The sequence below is a fragment of the Lithobates pipiens genome, unplaced genomic scaffold (assembly GCF_037356315.1).
Source record: "Lithobates pipiens isolate NorthernLeopardFrog02 unplaced genomic scaffold, aLitPip1_a1.2 Scaffold_1, whole genome shotgun sequence".
Lineage (NCBI taxonomy): Eukaryota > Metazoa > Chordata > Amphibia > Anura > Ranidae > Lithobates > Lithobates pipiens.
The window spans coordinates 227,296,897-227,312,242 of NW_027507685.1; the positions used below are offsets into that span (position 1 = coordinate 227,296,897).

Genomic DNA, 15,346 nt, shown 5'->3' on the forward strand with positions numbered 1-15,346 from the left:
GATTTGCACAGGAAGTCTGGTGCTAGAATTATTGCTCTTGCTCTTACATTCACAACAATACCTCACATGTGTGATGCGATCACTGTGTACATATACGTGCAGGAGTAATGGATGCGTTCACTTTAGCACTCTTTATGGAGAGATCTGGGGTCTCTCCTCTGGCCTCCCATGCAGCCAATCAGACACAGGTCGTTCTTATCGGATGCATCCCTGGCTGCTAGTGGCCAGGTAAACAAAGAGGTGGAACCGGAAGTGACGGCATAATTCATCGCTCCTAGTTTCTGGGGTCACAGAGAGAGAACGATGTAGGTTTCTCTCTCTATGTTCAGGGCTGCCATCGCTGCTGACCGCATATCTCCTGGGCACCCCGATCGTACGGTAGAGCCCAGGATAGGGGCAGTAGGAGGGGATGGGATCCCCTTCCACCACCCACAGAAGTGATCAAGGGGCTGATTAGCCACTCAGATTACTTCTGCATGAAGGAGAATGAACAAAGGGGTCACAATATGGGCCCACTTTCATGAGATTGTGGCCTCCCCACTCCGGGTTAGTTTAAATACATTTATAGCTATAGGGGTATTTGTAGTAAGGGATGCTGCCCATTTAAGGAGAAAAAAACAAGGGACCCAATCAGAACCCTGGGAAGGTTCTGGAATACCTGGGATAGTTTATAAAAGGGTACCAGGAGAGGGGTTTTCCCTCTTTTCCGGTGGCCACATAAGGAAGACAGGAGTTCATACCGTTGCTGTTATGATGTCCATAGTCAGTCAGCTCCTGGAGAAGGCAGGCAGGGAAGGAGGAAAAGCATGGCTGCCATGCTGCTTGGCTCTGGCCGAAGGAGAGGAAGACGCAAAGCCTGAGCGAAGCAGGAGAGGCATCATAGCTGTAGACAGAGAGCGGGCACAGCTGATTCGTTTGGGGCGTAGAGAGCAGGAGCCTGCCCAGCAGTGGCGGTGCGTCCATAGAGGGCAGAGGAGGAGCACCGCCCCTCTCTCCTGCACCGCTCTATCACCAATAGATAGATTCATGCATTGCATTGCTGCTGCCCTCTATTCAGGTGTCCGGCCCCTTGTCGGGCTCCAGGCATCTGAATTACAGCGGCAGGGGTGTTTTTGGAAGTGCCTAATGCTGTGCGTTTGCCGTTTACACAGTGTTGTGTTGGAGAAGCGAATACATTGCTTCCCTAACACTGACTCACCTCTCAGCCAATCAGGTGCTTGGGTCTGGTTACCCTGTCACCTGATTGGCTGAAGTGACAGGCGCTGTGATTGTACACCTATCAGGCTTCCAATCATAGCAGAGATGACAGAAAGAGGACGGGAGAAGACATGGTGGACTTGGGAGCGTGGAGGACAGTGCCGAGACAGGTAAGTGCCAGGCCGGGGGGCGGCACACTGGCAGCATTTGATAGGGAACAGTAGCGCCAATTGATGGGGCACCCTGATGGCAATTGATGGAGCACACTGATGGCAATTGACTGAGCACACTGGCAGCAATTGATGGGGCACACTGGCAGCAATTGAGGGGGCACACTGGCGGCAATTGAGAGGGAACAATGGCAGCAATTGATGGGGCACACTGGCAGCAATTGATGGGGTATAGTGGTGGCAATTGACGGGGCATAGTGGTGGCAATTGATGGGGCATATTGGTGGCAATTGATGGGCACAGTGTTGGCAATTGATGGGCACACTGGCAGCAATTGATGGGTACAGTGGCTGTGTTTGATGGCACAGTGGCGGCAATTTATGGGTACAGTAGCTGTGTTTAATGGTACAGTGGCTGTGTTTGATGGGCACAGTGGCTGCACTTGATGGGGTTTTTTTCAGTTTGTTTGCGCCCCCCAAAATTTTGGAGCACCAGCAACCACTGCCGCCCTGCTTGAGAGACAGAGGAGGAGCGTGCCTCCGGAGTGGAGCAGTCAGGCTGTGGAAGAAGCCAAAGATGTTCTTGAGCCGCCGGGAAGAGCCGAGGAAGATGGCAGTGGCCGGGCGACTCGGGGTTGCTGAGTCAGCGAAAAAAGGCAGACTTTTCAGTCGCTTGCAGGCAGGGGTAGATGGAGGGGACAGCCTCAATAGCCTGCAAGTACGGCAAGGGGGTGGCAGCCTGCCCTGCAGCCTCCAGTACAGTATGCAGAAGATTTATTGCAGCACGGCACTCAGTATGCACAGGTGCCACAGCAGGTGCAGGTCGGGCTCGGGCAGGCACTACAAGTCTCAGACTCCAGGTTGCTGCTGGAGGGGAAGGTTCAGCAGGACATGGTGCAGCCTCCAGCAGCTGGTGAGTTAACACATTTGTTTTATTTGGCTTAATGGGCTCACTGTCCTCTCTTGTTCAATCTTTGTCTTATGTGTCAGTTCCTGCTGTCTTTCCAGCTCTGGTATCTACACCAGTTAACCCTCCTGCTGATGTCCTTACTAATCATCCTGTCAGTTTACCTTTTCAACACAGTCCTGGTCTTAATGTTGGCAATCACAAAGACATGATTTTAGTCCCTGAGCCATTACACTCAGCTGTGCCTGCAAGGGTTAATGTCCCCGAAGCATGCAGGAAGGATGCTATGCCCTGCGAGATGTCTCCCCTGGGTTATCACTTAAGTTTAGCGGTTAAAGAAAAAAAAATTGAAAAGTCGAGTTTGTAGATATCCTTTCTCTTCTGCCTTTTCATAAGGATTTCATGCCCAGAACTGACAAAAAAAAGGGAGGAGTGGAGCAAGGGGGACAGGCGCAGGCCAATCCCCAGGTCCTTTAATAATTGGCTACAGGCATATTGTATCTATTTGGGCATTAAGGCGGAAAAGCACCCCAAATTATGCGGGGGGGCTTTTCCAGCATTTGGACCACCTTTTGGAAGCCTACAAGAATTTTGGGGGGCTTGGGTGGTTCTATTATGATGAGTGATTCAGACAAAAATTATCCATTCACCCATCGCTTATATGGGGAATGAAAGATGTGGGTCTGTGGCTCAACTTGATACTGCCACAAAAGCAATTTGCACCTAAGTAAGCCACGGTTAACCCTTCAAATACGGCCTTTAGAAAAGGCTGTTGTTTTGCATTCAATGACAGCCAATGCCGTTGGAATGCTTATTGCAAATACAAGCACGAATGCTCGTTCTGTATGGGAGTGCATCAGGTGGCAAAGTGCTTTAAGAAGAATGCGAATGTTGGTTCGAGTCAAGCGCAAAGGGATATTTTTCCCAAAAGCCTGAACTCCAGTGAGGCTGGAAAAAATGCGCCCATGGTTGGACAGATACCCAAACAAGGAGAAGGCATGTTTTCTAATTGAGGGATTTGCTAACGGCTTTCCATTACCTTCTTTTTTGGGAGTAAAGTGGTTGTTAATTTAAAATTTGTAGATCTGTTTCCTTAGGTGGCTCGGGATAAGTTGTGCAAAGAAGGGAGAATTGAAGGGCCTTTCGAGCAACCGCCATTCAATAATTTTCGTATTTCCCCCTTAGGGGTGTTTCCTAAGCGAGAGCCCAACACATTCCACATCATTCATCATTTGTTTTTCTGGAAAGGCGATTCTCTGAATGATGAAATTGATGGTGCTGCATGCTCCGTTTTGTATGCAACATCTGAGGATGCAATCAGCAAAATCAGGTCGTTCGGCCCTGGGGTGCTATTGGCGAAAGCCGATATTAAATCGGCTTTTCACCTCTTACCTATTTCACCATCGGCTTTCAATTCATTAGGTTTTTGTCTCCCTATGGGATGTTTGCTGTCATTCTCATATTTTCAAGCCTTTTCCATGTTTCTTCATTGGGTTCTTTGCATGCGATCCAGTGCAATACACTATCTGGACGATTTTTTATTTATCAAGCCATCGGATTCCATTCTCTGTTTGGAGCTGTTGCAGACATTCCGTTCTATGTCTCAGTGTTTTGGTGTTCCGCTGGCAGAGGAAAAAACAACATGTTTGCCTAGCCCATCGTTGGAATTCTTGGGAATCTAAATATATACCTGTAGGATGGAATTTCGTTTGCCTGTGGCAAAACAGAAAAAATGTTTTTAGTAGCAGGGGCTTGATGAAGAAGATACGGGTAATCTCTCTTAGGCATCCTGGCATTTGCGTGTAGGATTATGCCGCTTAGCTGGATCTTTTCCCATCACCTTTACCTTTCCATTTTGGGTCTGAAATCGCCCCTAGCCCATATTAGGTTGACCAATCCTCTAAAGGGGGATTTAGTGGTTTGGTCCAATTTTCTTGATTTGTTATAATGGACTTTTTTTCAGACTTTATTCTTGACCCGGATTTCCGTTTGTTTACGGATGCTGCCGGCTCCAAAGGTTTTGGTGCTATCTGGAAATCGCATTAGTGCAGTGCGGCATGACCAGCGTCATGGGTGAGAATGCGGGCCACCAATAACATGGTCCTGTTGGAGTTGTTCCCAATTCTAGTGGCGTTGGAGTTATGGGGGCCTGATTTTGCGAATAGACGTATTCTGGTGGAGACAGATAAGGGTGTGTTATATGCAGTTATATGCAGTAAACTGCCTCTTGTCAAGTGATCAAAGTGCTCAAGGCAGGTTGTTTTTCAATGTTTAAAATTCAATATTTGGCTTAAAGTTACTCCCGGTGTCTTAAATAATGTTGATGATTCTCTGTCTCGGTTTCAGATGGACCGTTTCTGGTTTTTGCTTCCTGAGGCAGACGAGGAAGGCATCACATGCCCAGAGCATCTGTGGAAAGTGATATGACAGAGGTGTCAACTGCAATTAGGGGTTCTTTAGCCCCCAAAACCTGGTCCTGTTACTCAGCTACTTGGAGAAGTTGGTTGGCATTTGTCACTTCTGAAGGATTCAGTGCTATTAAACTATTTGAGGAATCAGTTTTGGATTTCTTGTCCCTTTTAATGTGGCAGCATCTTTCTTGTAGTCAGGTGACAAAAACACTGCCTGCCATTTCCTTTTTCTGTAGGCTGATGAGTTTGCGGCCTTGTACGTCTTATTTCTCTGTGAAACAGGCACTGAAGGAATACAAGAGGATGACTTTTGTCTCGGATAACAGAAGACCGATCTCTGGACATCCTTGGTAGCCTTTGCAGAGTTACACAGATTGTTTGCTTCTCAGCCTATGAAGCTTTACTTTTCAAAACTGCCTTTGCATTCACCTTTTTTGGTGCATTTCGCATCTCAGAGTTGGTGCCGGTAAACAAGCGGGGTAGGAATTTGGCATGACCAAGTGTTGGTTGACCACTCGGGAGTACATATTTGGCTACAAAGTTCCAAAACAGATCAATGTGGCAAGGGCAGGTGGGTCAACCTCTGGTCGAACCATGACGTCTCTCTGTGCCCGATAGCTTCAGTTTGTTCGTAACTTCCTTGTTCATACTAAGTTATCACTCCTTACCAAGTACCAGTTTGATGTGGTCTTCCATAAATGCTTAGTGCATATAGGATTAAGCAAATTTAGGTTCTCCACACTCTTTTAGGATAGGCGCAGCTTCAGAGGCAACCCATAGGGGATTAATGGAATCAGACATTAAGGAATTGGGGAGGTGGAAAGCAAAATGTTTTTTGGCTATATGTTCAACCTAATTTGTTTGTTTCAATTTTCTAGGTATGCAACATACGATGTGGATTCTGGGACATTTGTTTGTGTATTGGGCTCGAAAAAGAGCAGCTCATTGAATTTGTCCTTACAGCCGGAATCTTTTCAGTTATATTGGAAGGGGTATAAGAGGCCTTCAGTGGTATCAGCTTTATTTTTATTTATCCAGGTTATGTAAAAGTTGGCCCGCACCTACTATTTTAGTCATTCAATTAGGAGGTAATGATTTGGGGAACATGAGAACATTAGACTTGCTGTTCATGATAAAGTGGGACCTAAATCGTTTTAGTATTACTTTTCCAGGTACAAGGATAGTCTTTTGCTGAAGTTGTCCCTTGTCTTTCCTGGCTCTCCTCTGTTCAGAGGAGGGTTATGGAAAAAATTAGGAAAATAATTAATAGGGCTCTAAAAAAAAAAAAATTCATGCCGGGATTGGTGGTTTGTCATATCAGCACGTGGGTCTTGAAGGTGGCATTCCAGGGTTATACAGGCCTGACGGAGTTCACGTCTCGGATGTGGGTCTCGATATTTTCAATCTGGGGATGCAGTACAGTATTGAGTTGGCTGTGGCAGTGGGGGTGGGCCGGTCTTTTTTATTTTCAAGCCCGCCTTGTGGGGACTGTTATTTATATTTAAATATGTGGATTACTGCTCGAGTTCTAAAAACTGAGCAGAAAGAAAACTGTTTTGTTGAATTTATGATGTTCTGTGATGTTAAAAGAGTTATGGATAATACATTGTTTAAAACAATAAAGGTGCCAATTTTTTTGCCAAGATGGATGTTTAGTGTGTTAATTAATTGTTTATTTGGGTAAGGTATTTTGATGTTGGTGTGGACTACAATCTCATGAATATAGGGGGCACAATATGGGCCCACTTTCCTGAGATTGTGGCCTCCCCACCACAGGTTAGTTTAAATACATTTATAGCTATAGGGGTATTTGTAGTTAGGATTGCAGGATGACCCAATCAGAGCCCTGGGAAGGTTCTGGAATACCTGGGATAGTTTTCCCTCTTTTCCGGTGGCCACAGAAGGAAGACAGCAGCTCCCTCCCTCCCGCCCCAGCCACGAGCACGTTTATGTGGTTTGGTCACCCTGGATTTCTAAGGGGAACTGTTATTTATATTTAAATATGTGGAGTACTGCTCGAGTTCTAAAAACTGAGCAGAAAGAAAATGGTTTTGTTAAATTTATGATGTTATATAATAATAAAAGAGTAATGGATAATACATTGTTTAAAATATAAATAAAGGTGCCACGGCCAATTTTTTTGCCAAGACAGGTGTTTTTTGTGGTAATTCATTGTTTATTTGGGTAAGGTATTTTGATGTGGGTGTGGCCTACAATATCATTGCCGATGCTAAATGATGTTGGCGCAGACATCATTCAGGTATAACCACTGAAACCGAGGGATGTCCTCCTGACGGGAAGTGGTTAATATTGTAGAAGCGCTGCATTATATGCACATATAATACAAAATGAGTTAGCCCATGGGACTTTAAATGAGTTGTTCATAGAGATCATAACAAATCAGTGTAATAAATTGATAAAGATTTTATTTGCATTTCACAAACATAGTCGTAAATAAATATAAAAAACATCATGAACCATAGCTTGACCATAAACATATATGTTACAATACTAAAAGTACATAGTATACATATACAGCTTGCATACTCAATGCGTTTCGTGAGCTCCACTCGCTTCCTCAGGAGTAGATGTATATGTGGGGTATCTAAAAAGACATCCAATTTCTAAATTTCAAAAGCCAGTATAAAGGAAAAGTAGTGGTAAAAACAGCGCTTGTGGGTTAACTATAATTGTTATGTATAATTCTCCTTTAAGGGGGTGTGGGAGTGGTGGGTTTGGGTGTCCTGTGCCTTTATTTTTTTGCCAATAGGTGTCCCTCATTCCTTTCACAAAAGTTGGGAGGTATATATTCACTGCAGGTGTTTGGTGGATTAATTTATCAATCCTGAATGCAAACTGCTGAAATCAAGTTTGTTTCAATTTGATCAGTGACTTCCTTTGTTTCAAATTAAGAAAAATCACCTTGGTGAATCTGCACCAAAATTTGACAGGATTGCAAATCTCAATTCCTCAGGATTCACATTGAACCCATGAAAACTGTGAGCCCAAGCTTTTTACTGCAGTTAGGCTGGGTTCACACCTAATACCAATGCGGCTCCCGGCAGGGATCCTGAGCATCCCCGTTCACCGTTTTAGTCCAATTTCAACATGAATTTTTGGTTGAATTCAGACCCAAAAGGGACCAAAAGATGCACCGGAATCCACACCGGAGATATGTGAACCGGCTCCATAGAGAGCCAATCAAAATCTTCTGCTATTGCGAATTGAATGCAGGGAACCGGACCTGAAAGAGACCAAAAGACGCACTGGAAGCCACACTGGAGATATGTGAAATGGCTCCATAGAGAACCGATCAAAATCTCCTGCTATTGCGAATTGGATGCGGGGAACCGGACCTGAAAGACTAAAAGAGCCTGCATCCAATTCACAATGGTGTGAACCCAGCCTCAAAGTGAAGGACTATTATGCAGGATGTGATTTTCTGCAGTGGAGATATATTGATGACAATTTATGTTATGAACACCTGTAAAATGAGGTTTAGTATTTTGCAGACATTATTTAATCTTAGAATTACTTACCTAATTGTTGATGAGATTCTCCTCTGACAACTTTGCAGGTGAAAGTGGCTTCATTACGGTTGAAAGGGTTTTGTATTAAATCATTTTCTGTGGGAACCGAATGACGACAAACAATGATCATCACGTGACAGTATAAATCAAAAAAATAAACTTAGAAAGACTTTCTGTACAAGCTTCTAACATGTCTCATCTTTTGACGTTCAGTATCTGCTTTTATTGTTATTTTCACATTATTAATAAACAAATCTTTTTCTTTGCAAACCAATCTTAGACATAAATGGCTGTATCCAAAACAACAATTTTAAGATAATCCATCTAAAAGAATTTACATGAATTTTAGCCAAGCATTCATATCACCAGGCTGACATCACCAATCGGGTAAAACAGACTTTTCAACCCTTCGGATAGTGTACATACAATTTATTACACATTTGATTTTCCATATTATGATTATTTACCTGCTGTGTGAAAAAAAGTAGGGTAATGTAAGTCAAATATCTATTGGACAACTAATGTAAGTCAAATACCTATTTTCCTTGCAGCAGAAATATATTGTATAGAAAATATAATGATCAAAATTGTTTATTGCACAATTGAAAGTCATTACACAATTGATACATACATATATAATATAACCATGTATAGGTAAAGTTGATCCAGGAAATAGCTGATTGCCTCTTGGGGGATCAGGAAGGAATTCTTTCCACTACTGGGGCAAATTGGATCATGGTTTTCAGTTTTTTTTTTCTCCCCCTTACTCTGGATCACTGTGTGTATATAGGATTGTATGATTTCTTTTATTTTTATTTTAGGTTATTTTTATTTATTTTCCCCCTTTTATTGGTTGAACTAGATGGACATGTGTCTTTTTTCAAGCAGACTAACTATGTAATGATATCTTTACAAATAGTATTTTATTGACCTACAGTTCTGCCATGCACTATCCCCACTATCACTTCTGTCATCACCACACAGTCCCCACCAGCACAGTCCCCACTGCCACTGCAGCTCCATAGTTTACTATCACCACTGCTTCACATCCCCACTGACACTGCTGCTCCACAATCCCCACTATGACCACAGTGTCACAGTCCCCGGGGGCGGCTGGTGCTCAAAATTCTTGAAGGGGGTCTAAACAAACTGAAAAATACTTTAAAAAAAAGAAAAAAATCAAATGCAGCCACTGTGCCCATCACATGCAGCCACTGTGCCCATCACATGCAGCCAGGCCTGTCCCCGGCTGTCATTTGACCAACTCCCCCCCCGCATGGCCGGTCCGGCAGCACTTTCCGCTCATGTGGTGGGGCTCTGCTTCTCTTCTGCAGCGGCAGGAAGCATCGGCTTCAGTGTCCGCTTGGCTCCTCAGGCTTCCTCCGCTGTGTCTCCTCTTCCGCCAAAGCGTTAGGCATCCAATAGGAACACCGAATGCTGTGGCCAATTGGGGGGCAGGTCTCATTAACCTGCCTCCAGATTGGCAGGGAGGAACGTTAGTGTGAAAATAGCAAAAATGCATTTGCTATGTCACACAACAGGGTGGAATAGGCTATTTTGAAGCCTATTACAGCCTCTGGCTCTATTACGTACTTCAAAATACACACAACCACCATTGTATTTCATGTGTCTGGGCACATGAATAGGTAGGGCAGTGGAGGTGTTGAGGGGGCGGCGTCCATGAGCCCACAATGCACGGACCACCACTGCCCCACTGTCATCTCCATTCCACAGCTCCCACTGTCACTGCTGAGCTACAATCTATAACATTTTAATCCTGCCCCCCAAACTACAGACCTATCCCTCAAACAAAAAACACAGAGCAGCTCAACCTGGCAAGTAACATCACAGCTCATCTCTGTCTGCCAACCTATTTTAATTTCTTCATCACATTACAATAGTGTAACTTTCACAATTTTTGCATTTTTTTTTTTTTACACAATTGCACAACGCAAAAGGCGATCTTCCAGAAGATAGGCCTTATTGCTTATTTGGTAAATCTGCGTTTATACCCCCCATCTACTTCAAACTGAACACTGACTGGTCACATGCTTATTTGGTAAATCTGCGTTTATACTCCCCATCTACTTCAAACTGAACACTGACTGACTGCTCACATGCTTATTTGGTAAATCTGTTTGTCACTGCTGTTTCAACTCAATCTGTAGGCATGCTCACATTATTTCAATGTTTATTTAGCTATTAAGTCTTACCTAAATTACTTTACTTACAATTTTGTCCGTTTGCTCCTCTTTCAATTTGAATGTGATGTGAAAAGATTTACACTGCTGGCTGTGTGCCCAATATTACCTCCTGATTGATTAATTGCCAGATTCAACCCACGCCCAACACAGTATAAAAAACAAGGCCTTCTTTACGGGGGAACACATACAGGGGGCTGCACATACAGGGGTTCTTCTAAAGAAATGGGGTTCTTTAAATAAGTGGCACTTCTGCTTTTGCACTTCAGCAATTTGCACAAAGCAACCCACAGCAGACTGCAGGTGACCTAATTTCCTAATTATCTCTCCTTCCTCTCTGAAACATGCACTCTTTACCTCTCCTCCTTTTCACAATTGCAGCCTCACTCCTCAAACTCCCTTTTCTTCACCCCCCTGCTCCACCCCACAATCTGTGCATATCGTCATCACTTCTCCCCTCTCCTTATTACTGCACTCATCACCTCTTTCTAACTCTAAGCCCACTTTCTAACACCCCCCCCAGGGTACTGAAGCATGTCCCCTCATACAAATCGTACTCTCATATTACCTCCCTTACTTTTCTACTTCTCCTAACCGCTGGAGATATTTCCCCTAACTCTGGTCCTCCTTTCTTTAACTGTACCCAACACCTTACACCCTCTGGCAGTAGTCACAATCTACGCAATTTAGTCTCCGTTCCTCTTCTTCCCAACACCAGCTTCCCCCTCTCCTGCGCCCTCTGGAACGCTCGCTCTGTCTGCAACAAACTCACGGCTGTTCATGACCTCTTTGTCACTAATTCCTTTAATCTACTTGCTCTCACCGAAACCTGGCTCCACTAATCTGATACCCCTTCTCCTGCTTCCCTCTCCCAGGGTGGCCTTCACTGGACTCACTCCCCCAGGCCTACTGGATGCAAGAGAGGTGGAGTGGGACTCCTCCTATCCCCCCAATGCACCTTCCAGGTTATTCACTCCCCTCCCTCCCTTTCTCTCTCATCATTTGAAGCTCACTGTATACGTCTATTCTCTCCTACTTCCCTAAGAATTGCTGTGATCTACCGGCCCCCTAGACCATTATCAACTTTTCTTGATAAGTTCTCTGCCTGGCTACCCTACTTTCTGTCTTCAGAAATTCCCACAATCCTTCTCGGTGATTTCAACATCCCGGCTAATACAAACACTCCTGCTACTTCTAAACGTCTTAGTCTAACCTCTTCATTTGATCTGAAGCAATGGGTACAGGCTTCTACTCATTCTGCTGGCAACACCCTTGACCTTGTATTCTCCTACCTTTGCACTCCATGCAACTTCTCAAATAATCCTTTTCCTCTTTCCGACCATCACCTAATTAGTTTCTCTCTCTCCCTGTCTTCCAACACCTTTCCCTCCAATCGCCTAACCATCACCCGTAGAAACTTTCGCAACTTCAACTCTTCTCTCCTTTATTCTGCTGCTGATCACCTCTGCGACAAAATCTCTCCCCTGTCCTGCCCCAACCAAGCCACTTCCATCTACAATAAATCCCTGTCATCCACCCTGGACAAGCTCACTCCCCTCACTACAAACAGAATCAGGCCTTGACTCCTACAACCCTGGCAAACAGATGACACTTGAATTCTCAAAAAACTTAGTCGAGCTCTCGAGCATCTGTGGCACAAGACCAAGTCTCTCAAAGACTTCAACCAATACAAATATGCCCTCCAAAAATACTACTCTTTCCTCCACACTGCCAAGCAGACCTATTTTACAACTCTTATTAACACCTTCTCATCCAGTCCCCATAAACTTTTCTCTACCTTCAACTCTACTCCGTCCTCCACCGCCTCCACCCAATGACTCACTCACTGCCCAGGAGATTGATAATCACTTCAAAAACAAGATTGATACAATACCTAATGAAATCTCCACTCTACAGGTATCTCCCCCAGTTAAGACCCCACTACAACAGGTACTCTTAACGCTCCCCTTATTCAAAACTGCTACTACAGACGAAGTTGCTAAACTCCTTTCTAATGCTCACCTAACCACCTGCCCCCTGGAACCTATTCCCTCTCAAACACTACGGTTGCCATCTGACTCTATCCTACACTCTCTAACTCACATCTTCAATCTCTCCCTCACCTCTGGCATTTTCCCCAATGCTCTAAAACATGCACTGGTCACCCCCATACTTAAAAAGCCATCCTTGGACCCTACCAATCTTAACAACCTACGCCCTATCTCCTTGCTCCCATTTTCCTCTAAACTCCTTGAACGCCTGGTTTACAACCAACTGAGTGACTAGCTCATTAAAAACAACCTTCTTGATCCCCTTCAATCTGGATTTCACCCTCAACACTCAACAGAAACTGCTCTTTTAAAACTCACAAATGACCTACTAACTGCAAAAAACAACGGACACTAATCTGTACTCCTACTTCTGGACCTTTCAGCTGCCTTTGACACGGTTGACCACCCTCTCCTCCTCAAAAAACTTTACTCCCTTGATCTCTGTGACAGTGCTCTTCAGTGGCTCTCATCCTACCTATCCAAACGCACCTTCAGTGTCACTTACAATTCTCCTTCCTCCACTCCTCTTCCCTTCTCTGTCGGAGTCCCCCAAGGTTCTGTTTTTGGACCTCTTTTATTTTCAATCTACACCTCTTCCCTGGGTCAGCTGATAGCCACTCACGGTTTTCAATATCTTTTCTACGCTGACGACACACAAATCTATCTCTCCACCCCTCAACTCACTCCATCAGTCTCCTCACGCATCACCAACTTACTAACAGACATATCTATATGGATGTCACAACACTTCCTCAAACTCAACTTGTCCAAAACCGAACTTATAGTATTTCCTCCCCCACGCGCCTCTTCCTCTGACTTCTCTGTCAAGAGCAATGGCACAACCATCCACCCATCCCCACATATCAGGGTGCTAGGTGTTATCCTGGACTCTGAACTCTCCTTTCAGCCCCACATCCTATCACTTTCCAAAGCTTGCCACCTCAACCTCTGAAACATCTCTAAACGACGTCCCTTTCTAACCAATGAAACCACAAAGCTCCTGATTCACTCCCTGGTTATCTCTCGCCTTGACTACTGCAACTCCCTCCTCATTGGCTTACCTTTAAATAGACTATCCCCCCTTCAGTCCATCATGAATGCTGCTGCCAGACTCATACACCTTACAAACCGCACAGTGTCTACTACCCCTCTCTGCCAATCCCTCCATTGGCTGCCACTTGACCAACAAATTAAATTCAAATTACTTAGCCCTTGTACACACGGTCGGACATTCTGACAACCAAATCCATTGGATTTTGTCCGACGGATTTTGTCCGACAGATTTTGTCCGAAATTGTTGCATACACACGGTCGGACAAAGTTGTCGGAAAATCCGATCGTTCAGAACGTGATGACATAATTTCGTTACGATGGGACTACGTTCAGGCTAGTAGCCAATAGCTTTGGTCTAGGAATTTGATCTGAGCATGTGTGGCACTTTGTCCGATTGTAATTGTCTACACACAATCGGACAAAGTCCGATCAGATCATGTTGTCGGAAAATGTTATAGCCCAGCTGGAAAACTTGGTCCGTCGGATACTCTGACGGAAACAGTCCGATGGAACCCACGTATGGTTGGATTATCCGACAACACGGTCCTATCGGACATAGTCCATCGGAATATCCAACCGTGTGTACAAGGGCTAACACTTACTTACAAAGCCATCCACAACTCTGCCCCCAGCTATATCACTAGCCTAGTCTCAAAATACCAACCTAATCGCCTCACTTTGTTCCTCCCAAGACCTCCTGCTCTCTAGCGCCCTCATCTCCTCCTCCCATATCCGCCTCCAGGACTTCTCCTGAGCCTCGCCCATCCTCTGGAACTCATGATCCCAATCTGTCAGAATGTCTCCAAATGTATCCACTTTTAGGCGATCCCTGAAAACGTTCCTTTTCAGAGAAGCCTATCCTGCCTCCATCTAACAACTGCACTATTTTCTCCATTAGCTCATCCCCCACAGCTATTACCCTTTTGTATAACTTGACCCTCCCTTCTAGATTGTAAGCTCTAACGAGCAGCGCCCTCTGATTCCCCCATCCTGAATTGTATTGTAATGTCTACCCTAATGTTGTAAAGCGCTGCGTAAACTGTTGGCGCTATATAAATCCTGTATAATCATAATAATAATAATAATAATAATAATAGGTCTTACCTTTAACAGCTGTTATCCAGAGAGAGGAAATCAATATAAGAAGACCAATGATAATTGCCCCCATCTTTGTTACTCTGCAGTGTACGGCTGTTTCACCTATTCCTGAATCCTGATCTTCTGGATAGGCAAACCAAGTTGAGATGTTCAGTTGAGCACCAAGACAGAGTGGATCCTCCTACTTCTGTTTATATAACTACACAACAACCAAAGGGGCTGTCCCCAACTGTAACATTTCCATTTCTTACAGATTTCTTCCACGTAAGCATGTAACAGATTCCTTACACTAAACCTGTTTGAATTTGGGCAAAATATAGAAAGAATGCCTAGGAAGAGGTTTTCTTTAGTGCCAAAACAACATTCAAAGCAGCTGAAGTTATATGAACAAGTTTAAGTTTATTAAAGGGGGTTGCAGTGAATAGATCTGGCGCTATACCTATATATTGTCAGAAAATGTGTCACTAGGGACTCATTTATCCGAAGTGTTCAGCATAATGGCGGGTGGTAATTTGAAATGGGATTGGTTATATCAGTGTACCAATGAAAATAAAAAGTGTTAAACCAGCTCAATTAAAGTGTACAACATCCTACCACTTAGTGTAGGACTGGTGAAATATAATAAAAAGATTAATAAGAAAAATTAAAAAAATTAAAAATTTTTTTTTTCAAAACCAGTAAATATTTTCCAGCGTGCTGGCTATGTAAGTGAAAAAACAGAAAAATAAT

General features: G+C 44.1%; 1 long non-coding RNA gene across 1 annotated transcript in view; it reads right to left on the reverse strand.

Annotated features, from left to right (window-relative positions):
• LOC143983904 (uncharacterized) overlaps positions 1-14,805 on the reverse strand; it is a 46,301-nt gene extending 31,496 nt beyond the window's left edge. The window contains exons 1-2 of the long non-coding RNA XR_013274690.1: positions 14,624-14,805; positions 8,224-8,310 (exon numbers count right to left, since the gene is read on the reverse strand). This is a non-coding gene — a long non-coding RNA (uncharacterized LOC143983904). The remainder of the gene's footprint in view (positions 1-8,223; positions 8,311-14,623) is intronic.
• Between the last annotated feature and the right edge of the window lie 541 nt (positions 14,806-15,346).